The sequence below is a fragment of the Ambystoma mexicanum genome, chromosome 2q, assembly GCF_040938575.1.
Source record: "Ambystoma mexicanum isolate Mex_15411 chromosome 2q, UKY_AmexF1_1, whole genome shotgun sequence".
NCBI classification, from domain to species: domain Eukaryota; kingdom Metazoa; phylum Chordata; class Amphibia; order Caudata; family Ambystomatidae; genus Ambystoma; species Ambystoma mexicanum.
In genome coordinates this window covers 877,743,308-877,766,227 of record NC_090924.1, presented here as the reverse complement: position 1 = coordinate 877,766,227, position 22,920 = coordinate 877,743,308, and the positions used below count along the sequence as shown (strand labels likewise).

Below are 22,920 nucleotides of genomic sequence, written 5' to 3'. Positions count from 1 at the left end.
GGTTGTTTTTTGCTTTTTTTGGCCCACAGGGGCTTGCAAGTGGGTACCGTTAAAATTTACCTGGCGGCGCTGTCTATATTTAAGCACTCATCTGAAAAGTGTTCCTATTTTAAAATTCCTTTAATTTCTCAGTTTCTGAAAGGGCTCACTAATATGTTCCCTCCGTCACCTTTCCAGGTGCCCGGTTGGGATTTGAACCTTGTTCTCAAGTTTCTGATGGGTGCTCCGTTTGAGCCTTTGCATTCATGCCCTTTGATTCTGTTAACTCTTAAAACTGTATTTTTGGTTGCGGTCACTTCTGCTCGCAGAGTGAGTGAGTTACAGACACTTTCAGTTAAGCCACCCTTCATTGTGTTTCATAAGGACAGGGTTGTCCTTAGAGTTTGTCCTTCCTTTCTTCCGAAAGTGGTGTCGGAATTTAATTTAGGCCAGAAGGTTGTTCTTCCGGCGTTTTATCCTCCTCCACATCCTGGTAAGGAAGAGGAGAGGATCCATAGGCTTGATCCTAGGAGAGCGTTAAGCTTTTATATTTCACGCATGTCCCGGGTCAGAGTGGACGATCAACTCTTCATTGGTTACGCTGGAAAGCGTTTGGGTGTGACGAAACAGACTTTGTCTCGCTGGATTATTCTGGCTATTCCTGAGTGTTACCGCTTGGCGGGTAAGGACCCACTGGTCGGCTTGCGGTCCCATTCTACCAGGGGTATGGCTGCCTCTACTGCCCTACAGAGGGGTGTTCCTATTCGTAACATCTGTGATGCAGCCACCTGGGCCTTGGTACATACTTTTGTACGTCACTACTCCCTCGATTACATCTGTGGGCAGGATCTGGCCTTTGGCAAGGCGGTCCTTTACTCCGCAATTTGATTGGGCATTCTACATTTTTGTTTTCTAAATTCTTTTCCCACCTCCTTGCATTGGTACTACTTTGGGAGTCTGTCATAGATATGGAATATGTCGGAGGACCCAATCTCCTCGAAGAACAAGTTACTCTCTTACCTGGTAGCGTTCTTTCGATGGGATGGTCCGACGATGTATTCCATATCGCTCCCTCTCTGCCTTACCCGCTACAGAATTTCTTATGCGATTGCAGCTTACGTTTCCGCAAGGCTTTGTGTGGCAGACTGGCAGAAGACTGGTGCCTCACGTTCTGGGGAAAAAACTACAACTGAGGCTACGGGCGTCGTGCGTCCTACTTATAATCCAGTGATGTCGGCCGTCGGAGGAGGTCCTCGAGGGTGGCGTATCGACGTCATCGATGCAGGACGCAGATGCTGAAGATTTTCCAAAGCAGCACAGCTGTGGTGATTACATGTCATAGATATGGAATACGTCGTCGGACCATCCCATTGAAAGAATGTTACCAGGTAAGAGAGTAACTTGTTCTTCTTTTCTCCAGAGTTTCCGGGATTGGTGTTTACATCCATCTGTCAGCCAGATGGGCTGTGCTTGGTGGGACCTGGCTGTTACCTTTTAACATGGCGAGAGTCATTGCTACAACGTGCTTCTGCTACATCCTGATGCCACGTTTTACCCGAGGCCCGGTATGTCTTAGTTCTGCAGCCTGGAGTCATGGCTGAGTGACCTTGACAGCTCCCCCGATAGGCTGCATTTCTGGATCCGAGTCCAGAGTCGCCATTATTCTGTTCATCAGATCACACTGATGTGTCTTCCTGTGCAGTTCTGACGGTCCGTGAACTGCTCACGCTTCCTCAAGCAGTGTATCGCAGTGCTGACGCCTATTTTCTGTAAACCAACACAGAGAAAATGTTAATCTTGTAAAATCCTGTATGCCATTCCTTGAGAAACCTTTGGAATCTTCACTTGTTGTATTTTAAAAGTGTCAATACTATGGAGATGTTCATTTTACTATACCCAGATGCTGCACATTTCCATTCAGCGTGGCTGGTGGGTAACTCTGGGGTAGCAGTAAAGTGTGGAGATATGTGGCGTCGAGGTAACAAGCCAAGCATTAGTTCACTGGCCAGGTACAGAACTCCCATTTGTTCCAGAAGCTAAAAGAGTTTCCCGAGTTAGTGTTTGTGTGTGCAAGGATTAGTAGTGCTGTAGGGTCACTCTGATTATACTTAAATAACATATTTTGACCTAACCACAGTCCTGCCCATCACAACAGAGGGAGAGATAAGTGAGGAGGAAAATAAAAGGAAATAGAGGGAGGAAAGAAGCATAAGTGAGGTAAGGGGAGAGGTGAAAGGGCACAAGGTAAGTAAGGAAGTGAGAAGTGCAGCAATGGAGGGAGAGAAAACGAGGGGAGGGATAGAAAATTGCAGTAGAAAAAAGGAAAGAAAAATGTCTCCTATATTCCTCCTCCTATTCCATTTGGCCTCTACTTCCTTCCCCTTTTTGTCCTGCCTCTCATTATTTTCAATCCCTTGCTTTACTCTCCTTAGTATCCTTCTTCCTTCCTTGCTTTTCCCATAGTCCCTTTCTTCTTGCCTCAATTTTTTCGGAGGAATAAATTAAAGAAAAGTAATCAGTTTGTCTGTCATCAAGGTTTTTAGGTCATCACCTTCCATATATAACTACTATCATACAGAGTCAAAATATGAATCACCTGGCTAGCTTGTGCCATGTGCCTTTTTCAATCATAAATAATATTCCTGGTGACAATGTCTACTTCTCTGTCTGGTTTCACAATCTTTCCTCTGAAAAAAAGGAAGAGGATAAATGCTAATCAGTATTCTCATCGGAAGTTTCACTGGATAAGAATTTGGTTATCTAATCTGTGTGCTTACCTACTATTGTGTCAAAGTATATTAATTTGTCAATGTGTTTCATTTGTTGTGCAACCAACCCTATTGTACATACATGTCTCAATATCAGAGTCAGAAAAAAAACCTAGACTGTAATTCACCCACTGGACCTTCTGCTGGAACCCCAGCAGAGGAAGGCTACAAGAACAAAACGTTGGAAAATTCAGACTAAGCGGTTACCTCATAAACCTTTGCTGCATGATCAGCAATATTATTCCCTGCAATAACATTTGAAGCGTCAGTATGGTGGCCTCTGCAGTGTAACACAGCCACCTCAAAGGGCAATTGGGGAGTAAAATGCTCCCACTTTAAAAATCTTATCTGGGGCACTAGCAGTAGTCATGAAACCTTGTTTAGCACACAGAGCATAGAAATCATGATGAGCACCAAATACGTAAAATGAATCTGTATCTTTTAAATACAGCAGTCGGAGCACACAATTCAGCTACCTGCAATGATATGCAAGGCTTGTTAACCTGAATTCTGTCCCCCCACACTACAAAAGAAAAACATACATTCACAAAGGTACACTTGGGTCCCTGGCCCAAGCACAGGAACAGTGGATGGCGTATGATCCCCCAGCCTGGTGTTTCTGTAGCAATGGGGACTCCTTGTCGCTTCAATCTTTCTCTCCTCGGCACAGTTCAAGCAAGCACACTCAATGGCTCTTGTCCTCTTTGTAGCTTGGGGACCCATGGCTCTTGTCCCCACTCTGTGTGTTCTCCTTGTGTTCCCTACCAAGAAAACTCCTGTTCTCTCTACCTTGGTAGTTTCTGGTCTTTCTCCTGCCTTGGGATTTTGTTCCTCTCGCCTCACCTTGGGATCTCATACCTCTATTCCTTCCTTGAGGTCTGGTTTCTCTCACCTAACTTGGGGTCTTGTTTCTCTCAACCTTCCCTGGGGTCTGGTTTCTCTCATCCCGCCTTGGAAAGGAGGATTAGGGGGAAGGGAGATGTGGACCTGAGCCTGATCGGTCATAGTCGTTGCTAATAATTTAACTGGCATAAGGGTAAAGTTTGGCAAGGCTGCTGCAAAACCATGTAGCTTCTGCCATATCCTTCATTTTGGAAGGATTGTGTCCTCCCACGTATTCCTCATCTTTGATATTCAAGTCTGCTTGCAGCTTGCTTTGGAATATTTTTTCACAGGGTCGAGCGTCGTGCAGCACTGAATCTTGGTCGTCGACTGTCTCCGTAGCATCCTTCGTGACGTCGACGCTGATATATTTTGGCACGCACGCTGACCGTTGCCTCAGTTCAGTTTTTTCTGCATTGCTGCTTGCTCCGGAGCTACTCGCCTCCGCGATTAAACTACTTTATACTTCGAGAATAGCCTCCACACCGAAGACTGGTTTCAGTCGGTGTTTGGACGGTGGGGCCAAGATATCGATTACAGACCTGCACTGTGTTTGTGGTGCTTGGGATCGGGCCACAAGGTCTGGTTGATCAGGGCGGTGTCGGAGCCGTCCTGTTACTCAATCTCTCGGCGGCTTTCGACACCGTTGATCATTCTACCCTGATTGCCCGTCTATCGGCTGCCAGCCTCTCAGGCCAAGTTCTTAGCTGGTTCTCAGCGTTCCTGGCCGACCGCTCTCAATCGGTGTTTCCACCCCCCCCCCCCCTTTCGTTCTGCTCCTGTCTCTATCAACTGTGGGGTCACCCAAGGCTCTGCACTGTCCCCCATTCTATTCAATGTCTATATTAGGCTCTTGATGGTCCTCTTGTAGTCTCACAGCTTCCGTTTTTATTCCTACGCTGACGACGCCCAGGTTCTGGTTCGCCTGGATTTATCTCAATCGGACACTGCTGCCCCACAGGGGGCTACAAGCTAATTTCAATAGCCTTGATAAAGACGTTAGGGTCGAAACACGTGTCGGCTGACAACAAGGGGACTCAAGAACCCCCCCAATGTACTAGATGTATATTATAACAAAAACTAACCACTTGCACAAATAAAAGCGAAATCAAATCGCAATCAACAACGTGTGAGAGCAATTCTTTGAAATCCATAAGCAAGATAGCCAGGAACAAAAACACGCTCCTCTGAGTGTTCCTCTAAAGGAGTAAATGAAAGGTGGCCACCCCTCGGTGTCTATTGAGACAGTTAGAAAGTCCTGTGCCATGTGACCCCTTCTCGTGCACCTAAAAGCGCGAGAACAGAGGTACCTCGACATAAATCGAAGGAATCTTCCTCGACGCAGAAGGAAAAAGTCGGTGTCTGTTACCTCGAAACATTCACTAACGGCATCGAAGACTTCTTCGAAGGAATCAAAACATTTGTTTGTCACCTGAACCTTCGAGGCATATAATTTCATATAGAGCCTTCGAAGCAACATAAGGTGTCGACACATTCATCGACAGTTTCGAATAAGTCGTCAAAGCCTTTGACCTCATCGGAGCATTCTTCGATCTCGAAGATTGTAAAATCTATTGCGGAGCCTAAATTGTTCCAACCCATTCTAAGACCCGATTTCTTTAGGCAGATTGGCCCTATCTTTGAAGAGGAAGAGAATCGGCCACCTTTTGGGTATGAATATGCAACTCCAAATGTTCCAGAATTCATTTTGGGAAAACTCACCAAAAACACAATTTGGAAATGCCGAGATATCTGGTTATACTGAGCCTTCTAACAGGGTGGTTATTGCTAAAGTAGCTGAATATCTGGGATGGTCCAGACCTGCAGCCACTGTGGAGCTGATGACCTCACTGACATCTTAGACAGTGGGCCAATTACAGAAGCTGTATTACCATTTCATGCAGCCCTAAGAGTAAGGGTAATGGAAAACTGGTTGACTCCAAATTCTATTCCATCTTGTTAATAAGTAATTAACAAAGAAATAAGACTGCTTACGTAGATCCTCCGTTTCTGAACAGACACACAACACCTGAAAGCTTAGTGGTTCAAGCATCAACAGCATCTTAAAAGGCTGCAGCCTATCCTTCTGCTCCAGGCGATAAGGAAGATAGGAGGATTGACTCTTTAGGTAAAAGAGTATTTATTGCAGGAAGTATGGCATTGCAGTCGGCCAATGCTACCAGTGCATTAGCGAAATACACACATACCCTTTGGGGTGTTGCTTCTTTTGCAGCAGAACACGTACCAGAGGTAGAAGAGAGAGAAGGTTTTTTAAGCCTGATACAAGATGGCAAAGATGCCTTGAGGCAATCTATTCAATCTAGTTTAGATACAGTGGACTCGACCAGTACAGCCATGGCTGCCAGCACAGTACTTAGACTTGGTTAAGAAAATCTGGATTTTCGGCAGATGTTCAGGCACGTCTGCTAGACATGCTGTTTGGCAGTACTTCTCTTCTTTGGGAGAAGGCAGTGTAGAAAAACTGCACGCTTAGCAGTGTAGAAAAACTGCAAGCTTCTAGAGCTACAGCTAAATCTTTAGGGGCAGCAATAAGACAACCTCAGTCTACAGATAAGGATGGAGAGGTCGTTCTTTTCGTTTCTATTCCTCCATATCTAGAGGAAGAGGTCCGTGTTCACAAAGAGGTCAAAGAAGACCCTGCCATGGAGGAGGTAGAGGAGGAAGGACTCCCTGTTTTCAGCACCTGCAAAGTTACCCTCAGCTGCAGGTGGAACAGCAATATGACTCTGTCAGTCACAAAACTGTGGTAGGGGGTAGACTGTCTTACCAGAGTTAGCGAAGCATAACTTCGGATGCATGGGTCCTACAAACAGTAGCAGATGGATAAGGCCTACCATTTGTAAAGGCTCACTCCCCGTCTTACACATGCAACTCCAAGTAAATATGAAACACCCCAATGGGGAATGAGACTAAGAGAACAGGTTGCAAGAGTTATTTTTTCTTTATAAAGAATTGCCATCCAGAGAACTCTGCTGCCCCGAGAGCGCTCTGGCAAACGTTACAAAGACATGAACTTATGAATGGACAAAGCTGTCATGATGCCTACCCCCAGGCATCCGGACCAAGTCCATCAGCCCCGGGAGCAGGCATCTAGACATTTAGTAAAACCTCAGCAAAACCGGCTAGGGGCTATCTGGGTTCAGTCCTGGCTCCTTAGGCGCCAGGCTCATAGTAGGAATCAGTCCTGGCACCTAAGGCGCCAGGCTCATAGTCATTACTTACCTCAGGCAGACCATACTGCAAATGACTCCAATCCAACATGAAACCTGAAAGGGACTATTTTTCTACAGGGACTATTTTTTACTCGGGTGTGGTTCTAGGGACTTCTTACCTGGGACTACTTTTGAGGCTATTTAAACCACACCCGACCAGCAACACACGCTTCGCGTTATTCTGCATCCAGCAGCGTAATACTCACCGTGCCTGCAGCCTGCATCCAGTCTTCTGCCACGCCCGCCTCGAATCAGGAGCTCCTAAAACAAAGAGGAAAGAAAGGGACAAGGTTACAAAACGAACTTATTTCTATTCCACACCTGATTCTGGATCCATCTTGTCTCCGGACCTGTAAAGAACATTTCTGCACGCGCCGCACCTCCAGCTGCAGCGCCACGCCATACTCGCCAGTCTTCACAGCATCCTTCGGGTCGGCGCTGCCTCCATCATTTCTTCGCCGAACTTCGGCACCTAGGCGACAAAAGAAAACCACAAGGTGAGCCGAGGGAACCAACAAATATAATTCTTACCACCATAGACTTACCTGATTTACCACCGGAGGCATCCTTTTGTGACTCTCCATATTTTCAGGTGCCGCATCTGTAAAGAGACAAAACAACACGTTTTCCTCGTGCAACATTTACCGGACAGCGCCGGGTAATACAGACTCTTACCTGAGCGCCACCAGCTGCCACAAGAGCATCTTTTCATGAGCCAGCTGCAAGACAAGAAAGGAAGGGGGGAACAAGAGTGAACATCGGACATATTGAACTCTATGAACTTAATACTTACTGGTCCTCACCAGGAACCACAGAGTCAATACTCTCCGGAACTCTCCCGAGCCTTCAAACCAGTGAAGTAACTGGAATCGACGCGCCCCTGCAAATCCACGCAGGATGGAGAGCTCATCTTTCAAGAATGTAAGGTGGGATTGCTTTGGGCATTTCGGAGGTGATTAGTTGGGGAGGACTGTGGCAGTGCCATCACTTAAATTCACAAGTGGCTAAATCCATCTCTCCACTTGCAGGAGAATATTTCTACGGGTTAAGCAGACAAGATTAGGAGGGCAGATCCAGTCAGTCATCGCTGCACTACACATCATGTGGGTGGAGACCGCAGCTGTCCGGGTCCGACCGCTGCCCCTGTGGGAGCCAGGTGAGCGTAATAAAAGCGTCATCACTGACATCACTCTATATGGGACTACAATTGCTTGGGATTGGGTGAATAACATTGACACATATGGAGCTATGGGTGCTGCTTCATCCGGATTGGTTGCTCCGTTGGCAGGAGGGTGAGCATCACATGGTCCGGCTGCCAGTGTCTAGGAGGGGTGAGGTAGGGCAGACACTAACTAAGCTAGCATAAAAAACTTCCATTAGACATGTAATAAACAATGATCATTAGTATATTCTTAAGTAAATCTTTTTTGAACCTATAAATTGCATGCATACAATCAGAACATCACTCATTGGGACTTATATGAAGTACCAGGCTTAGGGGTCTTGGTGAGTGTAATAACATTGATCATGGAGGTGGGCCTGTGCGCATCAAAGCAACTAGGGGGCACGTTGACATTTGTTAGTTCTAGGGTGCAATATATTGTGACAGAGGTCTGGTTTTAGTAGGAGGCACACTGGGCTGGCCCTCACAGCAGGGTCACACTTCTGGTACATCAAGGGAATACCTTAAGGGGCAAAGGGTTACAATGGCAGTAATGTTCCAACAGCAGGGGTAAGAGGGCACAGGCGGGTTTGTGGAGATGGATGATCTACAAGTCATGGTTCGGGCTGGTTCACACACAGGACAGTGATCTCGGAGGAAGAGTGAGATGTTACATTAGTTTATTTGTTTCAATTATTCCCAGGGCATCCGTGAGAAATGGAGCTGTGAAGCTTTCAGACCAAGTGAGAAAAGGTGGGGGCCATGAGTGCGGTGTGCACGGCGCTGCAAAGGGGAGAGAAGCCTTTTCGTATTATCGAAGTGAGGCCTAGTCCAAAGATGGAGTTGAGGGCACAGAAAATGGAAGCCAAGTGTCCCCACAACAGCCCCGCTTATGTTACTGTTAGCACGCAGGCAATGGAGGCGTCCCCCACTATTGTACGAGCAAGTGGTCCACATTGTGCTGAATGTATGAGGGAGGCCTAAACGACCCCTCACTCCCACACACATTCCTGAAAAGACCTCCTGATTGCCCCCCCAAGACCAGAATCAACCTTGGTTCCAGATCCGCTCCTCCAACAGGAGATTTTCACCCTTTTGGAGAAAGGTGCGATAGAATTGGTACCTGTAGCAGAGAGGAACCAAGGTTTGTACGTTCCTTACTTTCTATTCCCAAAGAAGGATGGAGGAGTGCGACCCATTTTGGACTTGAGATGCTTGAACAAGTTCCTCAGGAAGGACACGTTCAAGATGGTAACTCTTTCGCAGATCCTTCAGGCCCTTCAACTCCAGGATTGGTTGTTATTGGACCTCTATGATGCTTACTTTCATGTAGCCGATACATCCGAAGCACAGGGAGTACCTCAGGTTCGTGGTTGGCTGTTCTAATTTTCGGTTTCGAGTTCTGCCATTAGGGCTCACCTCCGCCCGAGGGTTTTCACCAAGCTTATGGCAGTGTGGCAGCAAGTCTTAAGGAGGTGGGGGATTGACATACCACTTCCTGGACGACTGGCTGATCAGAGTTGTTTCACCAGAACAGTGTCTGGATCATCTGTCGGACCTGCCGCCTCCTCCACGAGCTGGGCTTTTCTTGTAACTTTAAGAAGTCCCATTTGACACCCTCTCAGAAGCTTCAATTTATTGGAGCAGTCCTGGATTCAGCCTCGGGAAAAGCTCTGCCACTCTAGTTAAGGGCTCAACATCTTTTGCAGATGGTCCAGAAATTTCAGAGTGCCCAGCGTCTTCCGGCCTGCGACTTCCTAGGGTTGCTCAGCCTCATGGCATCCTGCATTTTTCTGGTGCCAGAAGCCCGTCTGAGAATGAGATCCCTTCAGGTGGGCTCTTAGATCCCAGTGGTCTCAATTCTCCGGCAGAATGACAGACCTTCTTCAGGTCCTAACAAAGGTTGCCCAGGATCTCCTGTGGTGGGTTAGCCGAGAGAATGTGATGAGAGGAGAACTATTTTGGCAACCATGGCTGGAGACGACGGTTATGACAGACGCTTCTTTCACAGGATGCGGAGCGCACATGAGGGAGTTTTAAGTACATGGACACTGGTCTCAGTCGGAGTCAAGACTCCATATCAACCTTTTGGAGCTGAGGCCAATCAGACCAGCGCTGATGGCCTTCCTGTCTTCGATACGGGCGGAAAGTGTCCTGATAATGACGGACAATGAGGTGGCCACGCATTACCTCAACAAGAGAAGGGGCATAGGGTTGCTGCGCCTGTACAGAGAGGCAATGCAGCTCTGGTTCTGGGCACTAAAAGAAGGAATAACTCGTATGGCAATTCATCTAGCCGGAGAAAAGAACACTTCAGTGGACGCTCTGAGCAGGCAGAGCACGATCTCCCATGAGTGGTAACTTGCTCGGGAAGTCCTTCATTAGATCTTCACCCTTTGGGGAACCCTTCAAGTGGATCTGTTCGCGACCAGTGTCAACCGGAAGTTCGAGCTATTCTGCTCCAGAGAATTTCCCCAAAGAAGAGCTCTAGGGGACGCATTTGTAGTGGACTGGGAATTTCCACTCCTGTATGCGTTTCAGCCAGTCCCCGTCATTCCTCCCCTAATACGGAGGTTGAGGAAGTTCGGGAAAACCATGATCCTCATTGCCTCAAATTTGGCCAGGAGAACGTGGTACCCTAACCTTCTGGAAATGGCCACCTGCCCTCCAATTCATCATCTCGCAACCTCAAGACTATCTCCTCCTGGAACATAGCATGCTGCTTAAGGAGAGGGGGGAAAAAAAACAAAGAACTTTGGTAACGGTCAGTGTGCGTGCCAATATACATCAGCGTTGACGCCACAAAGGATGCTACCGAGACGGTCGAGGACCAAGATTGAAAGCAGCATGACGCTCGACCCTATGAAAAAAAAAATTCCAAAGCAAGCTGCAAGCAGACTTGAATATGAAAGATGAGGAATATGTGGGAGGAACATCCAGTCAAAAGAATGTTACCTGGGGTAAGTAACTCGTTCTTCTCTTGTAGTTCCCCTAGTTTACCCTCTAACTCCACTATCTTTTTATTTTTGGCTTTTTGAACATCAGGATATTGAAACAGCATCTATCATTTGTCATTCGAGGGAACCTGTAAGGGGCCATATGAATGGTAATACAGTATCTTTGTGCCTCTGTAAATTCCACTTATTAACCCAAGAGACTTATACGCTCCTCATACAATCCTATTGGTCCATGTCTTAGATTCTGATTTATCAGAGAATAAGTGTGTAGAAAGAGGTTGCTGCAAGGACTTCATGTACAAACTCTCTACCACCCCCATATTCAGATCACGATATCGGGCCATGATGAAAGATGACAAAGTTAAGATTATGTTAGTAGGAAGAGAATGCACAGCCTGCAGACATTGGGAAAGGAAGATTGGAAGGAGACCCCCACCCACTAAAATAACATCCCTGATGGTCACGAAGGGAGGCAGCACTACTACAAGCAAGAACAAGCATGAAAGTGTTTGTACTTAGACACAGTGGTGTCTTCCCTTTTTCACCAGGGGACACACAGTCCCATTCCAAAGCAGATGTCCCTAATAAGCCACAGCAATCGTGTCTCCGACATCATAGTGCTCCATGGCACCATGTTATCCCGTTCGAACAGGTAAACTCCTCTGCCAATTAATTTCCTGGTAACCTGCCACCTCAAAGGAAGGAAGAACTCTGACTCAGTCTGGTGCACCAGTTTGAAATATAGTTCTCGTTTATTCAGCAGAACACAGCTGTGCATATTAGATAAAACATGGGAGTACATTTCCAAAGCATCGTCCGCATTACAGCATATGTTTGATGTTCAATGTCTTAGCGTCACATATATATGTTACAGTTTATGAAAGACTGTGCATATTGTGAAGTCAGGAACGAAACTCGAACACAATTATTTTGGGGAGTTTTCTTAAAGTCCTACTGTAGTAAGACTTTAGTAAGCTATCCCAGTGGTTTGTAGATCCCCCAACTCTTAGTATCAGTCCATTCTAGCTCAGGACCTTGGTAGAGTGGCAGAGCAGTCAGGCGTATCTTAAGAGGAAGATGTGAGCTGTAGGTAAGTACACTGAATCTTAGCTAGACAGGCACAACGAAGAAGCACTTCCACATATAAGTATATATTTATTATATTTACACCAGAATCACTTTAAATAATTTAGACGTTTATGTTACAACACTTAGGAATACTTGATAATACACTTCAAAGGGCACTTTCACTTTTGTGTTTGTCCGCGTTTACATTTGTAGCAACATTAGAAAGGGAAAAGACAATGTTTTTGTATTACCAGTTATTGCACTCTCATGCGGTTTTTAACGTTTTATACGGTAATGCATTTACTCTGCAAACACATATAGTAAAGTCACTTAAAGGGGGGAAAATGGGAAAGGAAGATTGGTTTAGTTTAGTTCAAGGTTCTAGAGACGGTTTCTTCACCTAGTAAGTCTTTCAAGTCCAAAAACATAACCCTAGCTAAGGGCAGTTCGGAGAGGCCTTGAAGTCTTGACAAGCAACAAATTACGAAGAGTTCCTATGGATTTCTTCCAGTTTCTAGTGTTATTGAAGCAGCAAGTTAACAACTAACAAAGGAGACCTTAAAAAGGACTCGAGAAGGGGGCACAAGCAGCGACTTGGGTGTGAGGTAAGAGAGGGTTGCCCTGGACACTTCTACTTGCACTCCAACTCTCTGGAGCGACTTCTTGGAATCAGGTAAGCAATATCTTTTTCCCCACAGCACCTTAGGTTAGAAGAAAATGTTTGTGCTGGATGCTCTTTGATGTTGCAGCTCTGGACCCGACCTCCGGATTCTTTGGTCTGATGACTGAAGGCAGGACAATGGACGGGAACTCTCAGAAGCAGTCTCGAGGGAGGACCTGTGGCACGACTTTCAGCAACTTCTTGGTTCACTCTGTGGTTTTGTCGCCTTTTCTACAGCACCAACGAAAGACACGAATTGCCCGGTCCATCTTCTTTGCTTCCTGCAGTCCCACAATCTGGTGAGGGGGTCTGTGCGAGTCAGATCGGATCTCTGGATTATTCTTGCTGGTTCAGAAAAGATGTGGACGGATTCGGCCTTTCCACGATGTTGCACTCAAAATGGGCTGCAGGTCTCCTGGTATTGAGGTCCCGCTTCTCTGGAAACTCCTAAAACTTTGGAGGATGGCTAGTTTCAAAGTTCGTCTTGGGACTGGTTGTTCCCACCAGCCAAAGGGAAGGAGTCATCTTCATCGGAGCTCATCTGTTGCACAGAAATGGGGTCAGGACAGAAGTGGTCGCTTCACGGTTTTGCAAAGGGTCTGCAGGCATCTCTGATCGTCTTCGGTTACTTCAGCTTCCAGTGGTCGACTTGCTTTTCACTCCGGAAGACTCGCCTTTTATACAGTTCCAGCACACATTCCTCTGCAATCTCTCTAAGCAGTTTACAGAAAGGGGAGTTTGGCTGTCCAATCAGGACAGCGAGGCCCCCTGTGGGAGCTGGACCTATTCAGGCACTCTGGCAGACAAAGAACAGGGAGGTGGAAACCCTCTTCCCCACTTCCTGCCTGCCCAGACACTCTGGAGCCTAGGCAGGGATACTCCAGGGTTCCCACCAAAGGCAAGAGACAAACAATGACCTCCCCCTCCCAGAAGGGTAGAAGAAGGGCCAACAAAGAACAACCACGCTAATAATGGTGAAAAAAGAAGGGAGGCCCTAAGTTCATACTTGGGTGCCCCTATTGTGCACTACCGAGGCTATGGACATAACCTGCAGTATTCAAAATACACAATAGTTGGTAGAACATGTCCACTGCCAGCAGCCCTAACTAGGTGATTGTCTATGTGACTAAAAGGTACAGGAGCGGAGAGAAGGGGAATACCAGGCATCTCTTTGGCACTCCACTGAAGGTGGTGTGTGCCAATCTCTCAGACTATAGATTTTTGGGAGGAGATACAAAGTATCTCTCTATCCTTAAAAACTGTAGGGACTTGAGGATACAGAAAAAGAATTGTAAAGGCGGACCCTAAAGGTCCCCAGCAACAATGCCCATAAGGAGCTGGGTGCTGCAGTAGAAAAAACACAGATGCCTTTAAGAGCTATGGAGCAGACGGACTCCATAGTACAGGTAGCATACAAAGAATAGAGTTCCACAAGAATAAATGAGAGGAAGAAGGCTCCACTCATTCAGGATTGGAAGAAAAAGATTCAGAAGTCCAGCAAAAAGTGCTGGGGTCTCGCTAGGAGAGGGTATGAAGCATAAAAATGATAAATCTCCCTAATACAAGTTAGCCATGTTTTTGGTTAAAGAGTTTTATTGAAAATAGAAGGGTTGGGAAAAGGCCTCTGTGACCCTGTTCCAAGAGGAATTTCTCTCTCTACCGAAACTAAGGAACGGCCTGTGTCAGGATATCAAAATCAAACTGTCCTTGTGTCCAAAAGATCTATTCTGACCCTCGCACTAAGAATACATTGTAACAGTGAAAAGGGAAATGTGTTTAACCTTTTGAATTTCCTACAAACATGGTCATAAAAGAAGTATTTTCAACACAAAAAGTTATTTATATCCGGAGAACCCTTGCTCCACAATGGGGTTCTTTACTTTCATTCTTTACATTGCAAGAGCTCTTGTTCTACAATGGGGTTGCATTCCCCTGGGTTTCTCTTTCTCAAATTCAATTCCTTGTGTCTCATCTTGCCCACAATTCCTCTGTCCCAGACAAAGCTTCCCAGCTTTGTAATTCTTTTGTCTGGGCTAAGCTTTTCTTTATATGGTTAACACAGTCCTGATATTTCTGTACTTAAAGGTTAACACACTTGTCGTTGCCTGGTATACTCTCCTGCCAGACCTTCTCGGATTCACACACTCTTGTTACTTGCCTGGTATACTTTCTTGCCAGGACTTTTGTTCCTTAAACATGTATAACTTGTCTGGTATACTCTCATGCCAGGGCTTGTAGTTCTTTGCACACTTGCATTTGCCTGGTATTTGCCTGCCAGGGCTTCCTATTCTTGCACACTTGCAGTTGCCTGGTATTTTCTCTATCCAAGGCTTCTACCATTCATACATTCACACACTGATAATGATTTTACTTCTCTTTCCCTTCTTATAGTTGGATTCTTCATTTTCTCTTTCTGTGGTTCTTGTTACAGTTATTGGTATCTGGCGCGGTTGCCGATAAGCCCCGGGGTCCCCACTGCCTATGGGCTGACTCACAGGCTCTTGCTGGCGTTCTCAGGCTTGGTTTCCCTTTGTTTCCATTTCCTGTTCGGCTTCTCGTTTCTCATGGCCTCTCCTCCACAAGCCTGCTTTCCCGCTGGCTGCGGTAAGCAAGGGTTTTCCTCTGGCTCCTGGCATCTCGGCAGAACGACCCGCTCTGGCAGTGTCTCCCCTTTTCTCAGCTGGTGAGCCACCAGACTCCTCCACGTTTGCTTCTGCTTTTCCGTTCTCTGAGCCTCGCAGACCGGCGATACGTCTTCTTGCCAACAGTAGTCTCTTTCATCTTGTTGCCATCCTTTAAATTTCCCGGGCACAAGCATTTGCTTGAATTCCTCAAGTACTGGGATGAAGAAGAGGGAAAGAGTAACGCAGAATGGGAGAAACCAGAAGCCCGTGAGCGTTCTAGTCTTTCCCTACATTATCAACCGTCCTATGTATTTTTATCTCTGTAATTAGCAAATAGAGTATTGTTTCCATATGTAATCTTTCGTAGTGCATGTTTTCAATGCATGCATGCTTTAGGTGCCGTTTTTTTATAAAGTACATTTTATGGGGAGTGGGGGTGCAGACTTATTTCAGTTTGCTTCTCACTATTATCCCTCCGAGAGGTCGCCTCCTCCTCCCTGCCGTGTCTTCTGTCCCTCAGCCACCGCTCGCCCAGCTTACTGGGGCTCTGTGCTGCAGGGGTCGGCTGCTTTGTGCTCCTCCTCTGCCTTCTGTGGATGGGGCCTGCCGACAGCAACCACGTGCGCGGGTCATTGGTGTGGGCACACTCCGCCTCTTTCGTTGGTCCCGTCCCCAACCCTCCAGGGCTAGCGCCTCCCTTCGTATTGTATTGATTGTTTATTTGTATAGTGCCTATACACAATGTGTTTCAAAGCGCTTCAAGGAGGGATGGAACATGGGAAAATACAGTTACATTCTTACAGGTCCTTGAAACAAATCAGAATGTGAGAAAAACTATCATATCATGACGGATAGTACAAGTGCATGGAACAATAAGGGGAAGGAAAAAAAAGGAGACAATACTAGCAGTAACATTACTATGCCCGACGACAATTGTTGCAGTGCAAGAGTGACAAGAGGAGGGGGAGGAGGGGAGGTGTGGGGGAGGGGAGGGGAGGGTAGAGGAGAGGAGAGGAACAAAACAAGTGACTATCTTAAGGGTCAACGCCTGGTCAAGGTAGTTCTGGGAGGGAGAGGGAGGAGCAAACGAGGAGGAATAAGGGGGGTGGACAGATGAGCTTTGATCAAAGGTCATCGGGCAATGATGAGAGTAAGTGCCAAGATAATTGAAAGGTGAAGTGGGGGAAGGGGAGGGCAAGATAGCTGACAGAAGAGAAAGACACATGGGCCAGAGGGGGCACACGGGGGCCAGTGGGGGCGAACAGAGGGACACGGGGGCAAGTAGGGGCACATAGAGGGACACTGGGCCAGTAGGGGCACATAGAGGGACACTGGGGCCAGTAGGGGCACCCAGAGGGACAGGGGGCCAGTAGGTGCACAACAGAGGGACAGGGGGCCAGTAGGGGCACAACAGAGGGACACAGGGGGCTTGGAAGGCACAGACACGGGGAGCATTGGGGGCACACAGACACTCACGGGGAGCATTGGGGGCACACAGACACTCACGGGGTGCTTTGGGGGACACAGACACTCACGGGGTGCATTGGGGGGACAAACACTCACGGGGTGCATTGGGGGGACACACACTCACGGGGTGCATTGGGGGGGACACACACTCACGGGGTGCATTGGGGGGACACACACTCACGGGGAGCATTGAGGGGGACAGACACTTTGGGGACAAACACTCAAGGGGACAAACACTCAAGGGGTGCATTGGAGAGGGCAAACACTCACGGGTTGCATTGGAGGGACACACACTCACGGGGTGCATTGGAGGGAGGCAAACACTCACTGGGTGCATTGGAGACATGGGGTGCATTGGGGGACAGACTCAAGGGGTGCATTGGGGGAGACACAGGGTGCATTGGAGGGACACAGACACTCACGGGGTGCATAGGGGGAGACAGACACTCACGGGGTGCATGGGGTGAATTGGGGGAGACACTCACAGGGTGCATTTGGGGAGGTTACAGACACTCCCAGGGTGCATTGGGGCGGACACTTAGGGTAGGGGGGGCACAGACACTCACGGGGTGCATTGGGACCGGCACCAGTCTCCAGCAGTCTCTGGACACTCCAGGGCACCTCTGCACTTCGCTCGCAGATGCCAACTTGCTGCTTGTGTCCTGCAGTGTGGGCGGGACGAACCGACTCTCGCCCCATGCCGTAGTCGGTTCCTCAGGTGGTGCGGACCTCCCAGCACGCATTATCAGGCGGCTGCCATGTTGAGGGCTGACTGTTGGGGAACGAGCCCGATCTTCACTCACGGATTCCTTTGGTTGTGGGTGCCGGTTTCCACTACAGGGAATTGATAGTTGTGCATTCTGCAGCTATTTAGTGCTGCCCCATGCTCGGTACCATGGGTTTAGACCCATGTAGATCCTTTTACAACTCGTAGCCCGCGTGAAGCTCTCAAAGAAGCGTCCGTATAGCCAGCGCTCCAAGCCTCCCCCCCACCCCCACTTTTTTTCTTTTCTTGAGAACTATCCCACACCCTGTTTTTGTATTAGTTATAAGGTTTGGCAATAGGTTTCTTAATATAGGCCCTTTTATTTGACACAACGCCACTGGGACTGCCTTATTTTTCATTTGATGGTCGACGCTTGATTCCATCTTAGATTTAGGTTTAGAAGAGGCGTTTTTCCAACCTGCATGCAGAATTCATTGATCAATAAACTTCCTTGAACTGTGATCACTTGTCTGTCTTACTTGTTGTCACCATGAGTTCCTCACACACGAGACCGAATCAAAGGCCTTTTTTATGTTGTGTGGCTGCCACAACTTGGGCTCTCCGATCTATCTGAGTGAGAATATTGAAAAGATGGCGTAAATTGAGCACTGTGGAACTGCCAAGTATAAAACCTGATTCGTCTGGGTGAATTATGTGAGGCATGTATCGTGTCAAGCGAGTGGCCAGAATTTTAGCGATTATCTTAACATCCGAGTTTATCAATGAGTGGGGGCGGTAAGAGCCGCAGTTTTCGGTGTGTTTTTGGGCTTTAGCAGCACCATGAGGACAGCTTCCCTCATGGTGGTAGGAAGCGTTTGCAACTCAAGGGCCTCAACCCACACCTGTGAATATAGGGAACCAGGGAAGACTTAAAATGCTTAGAATATTCGGCAACCAAGCCGTCTGATCCAGGAGCTTTACCACTAGGTAAAGCATCAATAGCTCGAGCAATGTCGTCAAGAGAGATGGGAAAATCTAGTTGAGCTCTGGCCTCTACTGATAACTTTGTGACTGCTAAATGTGTCTAATGCTTCATTAACCTGTGAGAGCGTGGCAGAGGGGGAATGAGTTGACTGCTGCTGTTCCATGCAAAGGAGGTTGTCCTCACTACTCTTAATGTCTTGTCTAATAGTTTTGAGGACCCCAAACTCAGTGGACATCTCAATGCCACAGATATAGTTGCTGTAAGACTCCCAAAGCGTACCAAATCGAGGACACTGACCCTTCATTTGTCTCAAAGTATAGCTTTACTTGGTCACTGAGATTAGTTTCAAAAGCAGCATCTAACAATGCTTGAGATTTGAAATGCCAATTAGTACAGGGAGCTCATCAAGCTGAAGAGTAAGTAGAACAGGGGAATGGTCGGTGTATGTTCTGGGCAATATGTCCATTCTGGGGACACCACTAAGCATGACATCTGAAACAAGCCCACAAGGCTATACGGGAAAAATAATTGTGCACAGAGTAAAAGGAGTATGCACGATCGCATGGATTAAGAGCCCTCCACACATCTACCATGCACAGCTCAACCATTCGAATGGATTGTGTCCTCCCACGTATTCCTCATGTTATGATATTCGTATCCTGCCAGATTTGCTGCTTCGGAAAAAATGTTCTCGGCAGTGCGTGCTGTGCACGAGGTCGTGGCATCGATGACCCTCGACGGGCTCCGCACCGTGTTGATGTCGCCATCAGTATAAGTAGCTCGTGCTGCGCCCGTTGGCTTCAGTTCTGTTTTTCCGTTTGCTTCGCTCTCGAACGGCGCGCGTTGAAAATTTTCTTCAGAAAATGCCGTCTTTCTTCTTCCACCCCTTCTACTCCCAAGACTGGGTTAAAAAAATGTATAGACTGCGGATCGTAGATGTCGATTACAGATCCTCACCCCGCGTTTGTCTTTGGTGCCTAGGTTCAGACCATCGAACCAGCGACTGTGGTTCCTGTCAGTCGATGATGGAGAAGGCCCTCCGTGAGAGGAAAGGTAAACTGGCGGTGGGGCGGGAAGCTTCCAAGGCCACCTCGAAGGCCTTGTCAAAAAAACATAGGAAATCAAGGGATTCGAAAGAATCGGATCGCCGTAAACATTCCAAGAGGTCTCGATCACGCAATAGATCGAGACACTCTTCATCTTTAAAGAAGGTTAAGAGGAGACATAGATCTCCCTCCTCTTCCTCTGATACGTCTACCAAATTGGTACGATGCCCGAGTAAGTCGGATTCCCTAAGAAAATTGGATGAATTTAGAAGGAAGATGAAGGTCTTTGAGAATGCGGCCTTGACCAAAGAAGCCTCAAAAGAGCCAGACCCCGGTCGCTCCGTTGGACGACAGGGAAGTCAGGAACTACTGTGGAAAAATCCAGTAGTAAAGGCGAACCTCGAAAGTCTCGAGTCGACGTCAAATCGTCGAAGATTCATCGAGAATCGAGTGTTTCCCCGACACCGACTAAAAAACATAAGTCGTTGAAGCCCTCGACCACTTCGCAGACGGCTTCGACATCGAAGCCAAAGGTGTTTTCAACACCTTTGTTGAAGACGTCATAGGTGTCTTCGAAGACTCCTTCGATACCATCGACCCAAACTCAAGTACAGGAAAGGAGATTACCTCCTTTACTTAAGTCAGACTTCTTTAAGTCTATGTATTCTATATTTGAAGGAAGTGTCTCTGAAGAAGAAGTTTCTCCTTTTGGAGTAGAATATGGTACCAAAGAGGTCCCAAAAGAATTAATCGATCCAGAATCGAAAATGAGAGACCTGTGTGACACTCTTCACTCTGCTAGTGGCATTGATACGTCACCTGAGCTAGAGTTTACAAAACCTGACCCTGCAGAACATGCAGATTCAGGGTACAGGACTCTAATGAATAGGGTTGTTGAATACATGGGCTGGGGTAGAGCCTCACCCACGTTTGATCAGGATTATATGACACTATATATTTGACCAGGGCCCCCAGAAGGACCCAGTTCTCCCCTTCCATAGGGCACTTCAGAGAATGGCAGAAAAAAAACTGGAAAGTTCCTGATACAATTGCTGCAGTCAACAGTAATTTTCCAAAGAAGTGTAGAACTTCTAGTTCTGACCCAGATTATTTAAGTAGGCATCCCACTCCAGAAAGTCTGGTTATTCAGGCTGCAACTTCATCAAGACAAACAGCCTATTAATCTATCCCCCCGGATAGAGAGGATAAGAAGGTGGATGCTTTGGCCCATAAAGTCTTTACCTCGGGTAGCATGGCTCTCAAGTCAACTGTCACCTGTACCCTGGCCAGGTTCACCCATACCCTGTGGGACTGCATTTCAGCAGCGGCTAAACATATTCCGGAAGGCGAGGAAAGGGAAGGCTTCCTGAATATTGTCAAAGACGGAAAAAAGGCAATGGGGGAATGTCTCCAGTCTGGACTGGATACTGCTGATAGAATCAGCAGATCCATGGCTGCAAGCACAGTGTTACGCAGATTTGCGTGGTTGAGGAAGTCGGGGATTGCACCAGACGTGCCGGCCAGGCTACTACTCATGCCCTTTGATGGCTTGAGGCTGTTTGGTAGTAAAGCTGATGAAAGCTTAGAAAAACTACAGACCTCAAAAGCAGCGGCTAAATCTCTTAGCGCCCCCATGCGACAGCCTCAGAAACTTTATTCGGGCTCATCTTCCTGGAGAGGTTGTTCTTTTCGGTACTACTCCTCTTTTGGTAGAGGAAGAGGACAGGCCATTCAAAGAGGCAAGGGAAATGTCGCTCGTGGTGGACGAGGAAAAAGTGCAAAACTAGCCTCAGGAACGGCATCTTTGCCCTCAGCCGCTCCTGCAGCCGCCTCCAAATCACTCTGAGGCCTTATCACACAAAACCCTGGTGGGAGGCAGAATCTCTCAGGATCTGAAAGAATGGCGGGGCATTACTTCAGATGCTTGGGCACTGGAGACAGTAGCTCAAGGTTACTGCCTTCCCTTCCTAAAAAGGCCTCAGGACCATCCACTGGGAACCAACTCCGTCAAAATTCCAGATCTGCTCCTGTTGCAGGAAATTTTAACCCTGCTAGAGAAAGGTGCAATAGAACATGTACTTGTAGTGGAGAGGAACAAGGGTTGGCACTCCCCTTACTTTCTCATTCCAAAGGAGGACGGAGGATTGAGACCCATCTTGGACTTAAGAAACTTGAACAAGTTCCTCAGGAAGGACAAGTTCAAGATGGTAACCCTTTCTCCGATCCTTCAGGCTCTCCAACTCCAAGACTGGTTGGTATCATTGGACCTTCAGGATGCTTACTTTCATGTGCCAATCCATCCCAAGCACAGAAAGTACCTGAGATTCGCGGTTGGCGGCTCTCACTATGTTTTGAGTTCTGCCATTCGGGCTAACCTCCGCCCGAGGGTTATCGCCAAACTGATGGCGGTTGTGGCAGCAAGTCTCAGGAGAGGGGGGATTCACGTCTACTCCTACCTGGACGATTGGTTGATCAGAGCGCGTTCTCCCGAACAAGCTCAGGAACATCTGTCGATCACCTGTCACTTCATTCACAAACTGGGCTTCTCCCTCAATTTGAAGAAGTCTCACATGATGCCATCCCAAGAGCTCCAGTTTATCGGAGCAGTCTTGGATACTTCCTCGGGCAAAGCCTCGCCTCCCGAGGTGAGAGCTTTCCACATACTATAGATGGTAACAAAGTTCCAGAATGGACAACATCTACCGGCTTTCAATTTTCCGAGGTTGCTTGGCCTCATGGCATCCTGCATTTTTCTGGTGCCACAGGCTCGACTGAGGATGAGAACTCTTCAATGGGCCCTCAGAACTCAGTGGTCCCTGTTCTCGGGGAGTATGTCGGATCTTCTGCAAGTCCCGAGCGCAGTTGCTCAGGATCTACTATGGTGGGATTGCAACGGCAATATCCTCCAGGAGAATCTTTTTGGCAACCATGGCCAGAGATCACAGTAGTGACGGATGCCTCACTCACGGGTTGGGGAGCCCACACCAACGAGCTGACAATCAGCGGTCGTTGGTCTCCATCGATGTCCAAAACTACACATTAACCTGTTGGAGCTGAGGACAATCAGACTAGTGCTGAAGGCCTTCCTGCCCTCTGTACAGGGAAAGAATGTCTTGATAATGACTGACAACACGGTGGTCATGTCCTACCTAAACAAGAGAGGAGGCGTAGGATCACTACCACTATGCAGAGAGGCAATGCAGCTCTGGTTCTGGGCAATAAGAGAGGTAATCTCTCTATCGGCACTTCACCTAGCCGGAGAGCAGAACACAGCGGCAGACGATCTGAGCAGGCAGAGTACAGTCTCCCACGAGTGGGAGTTAGCTCAGGAAGTCCTTCTGGAGATCTTTCCCCTTTGGGAAACCCCTCAAGTGGATCTGTT

General features: G+C 47.6%; 1 protein-coding gene across 4 annotated transcripts in view; it reads left to right on the top strand.

The window, feature by feature from the left end:
* Window positions 1-22,920, top strand: part of PDSS1 (decaprenyl diphosphate synthase subunit 1) — a 664,271-nt gene that overhangs the window by 460,029 nt on the left and 181,322 nt on the right. The gene's annotated exons all lie outside the window — the stretch shown is intronic.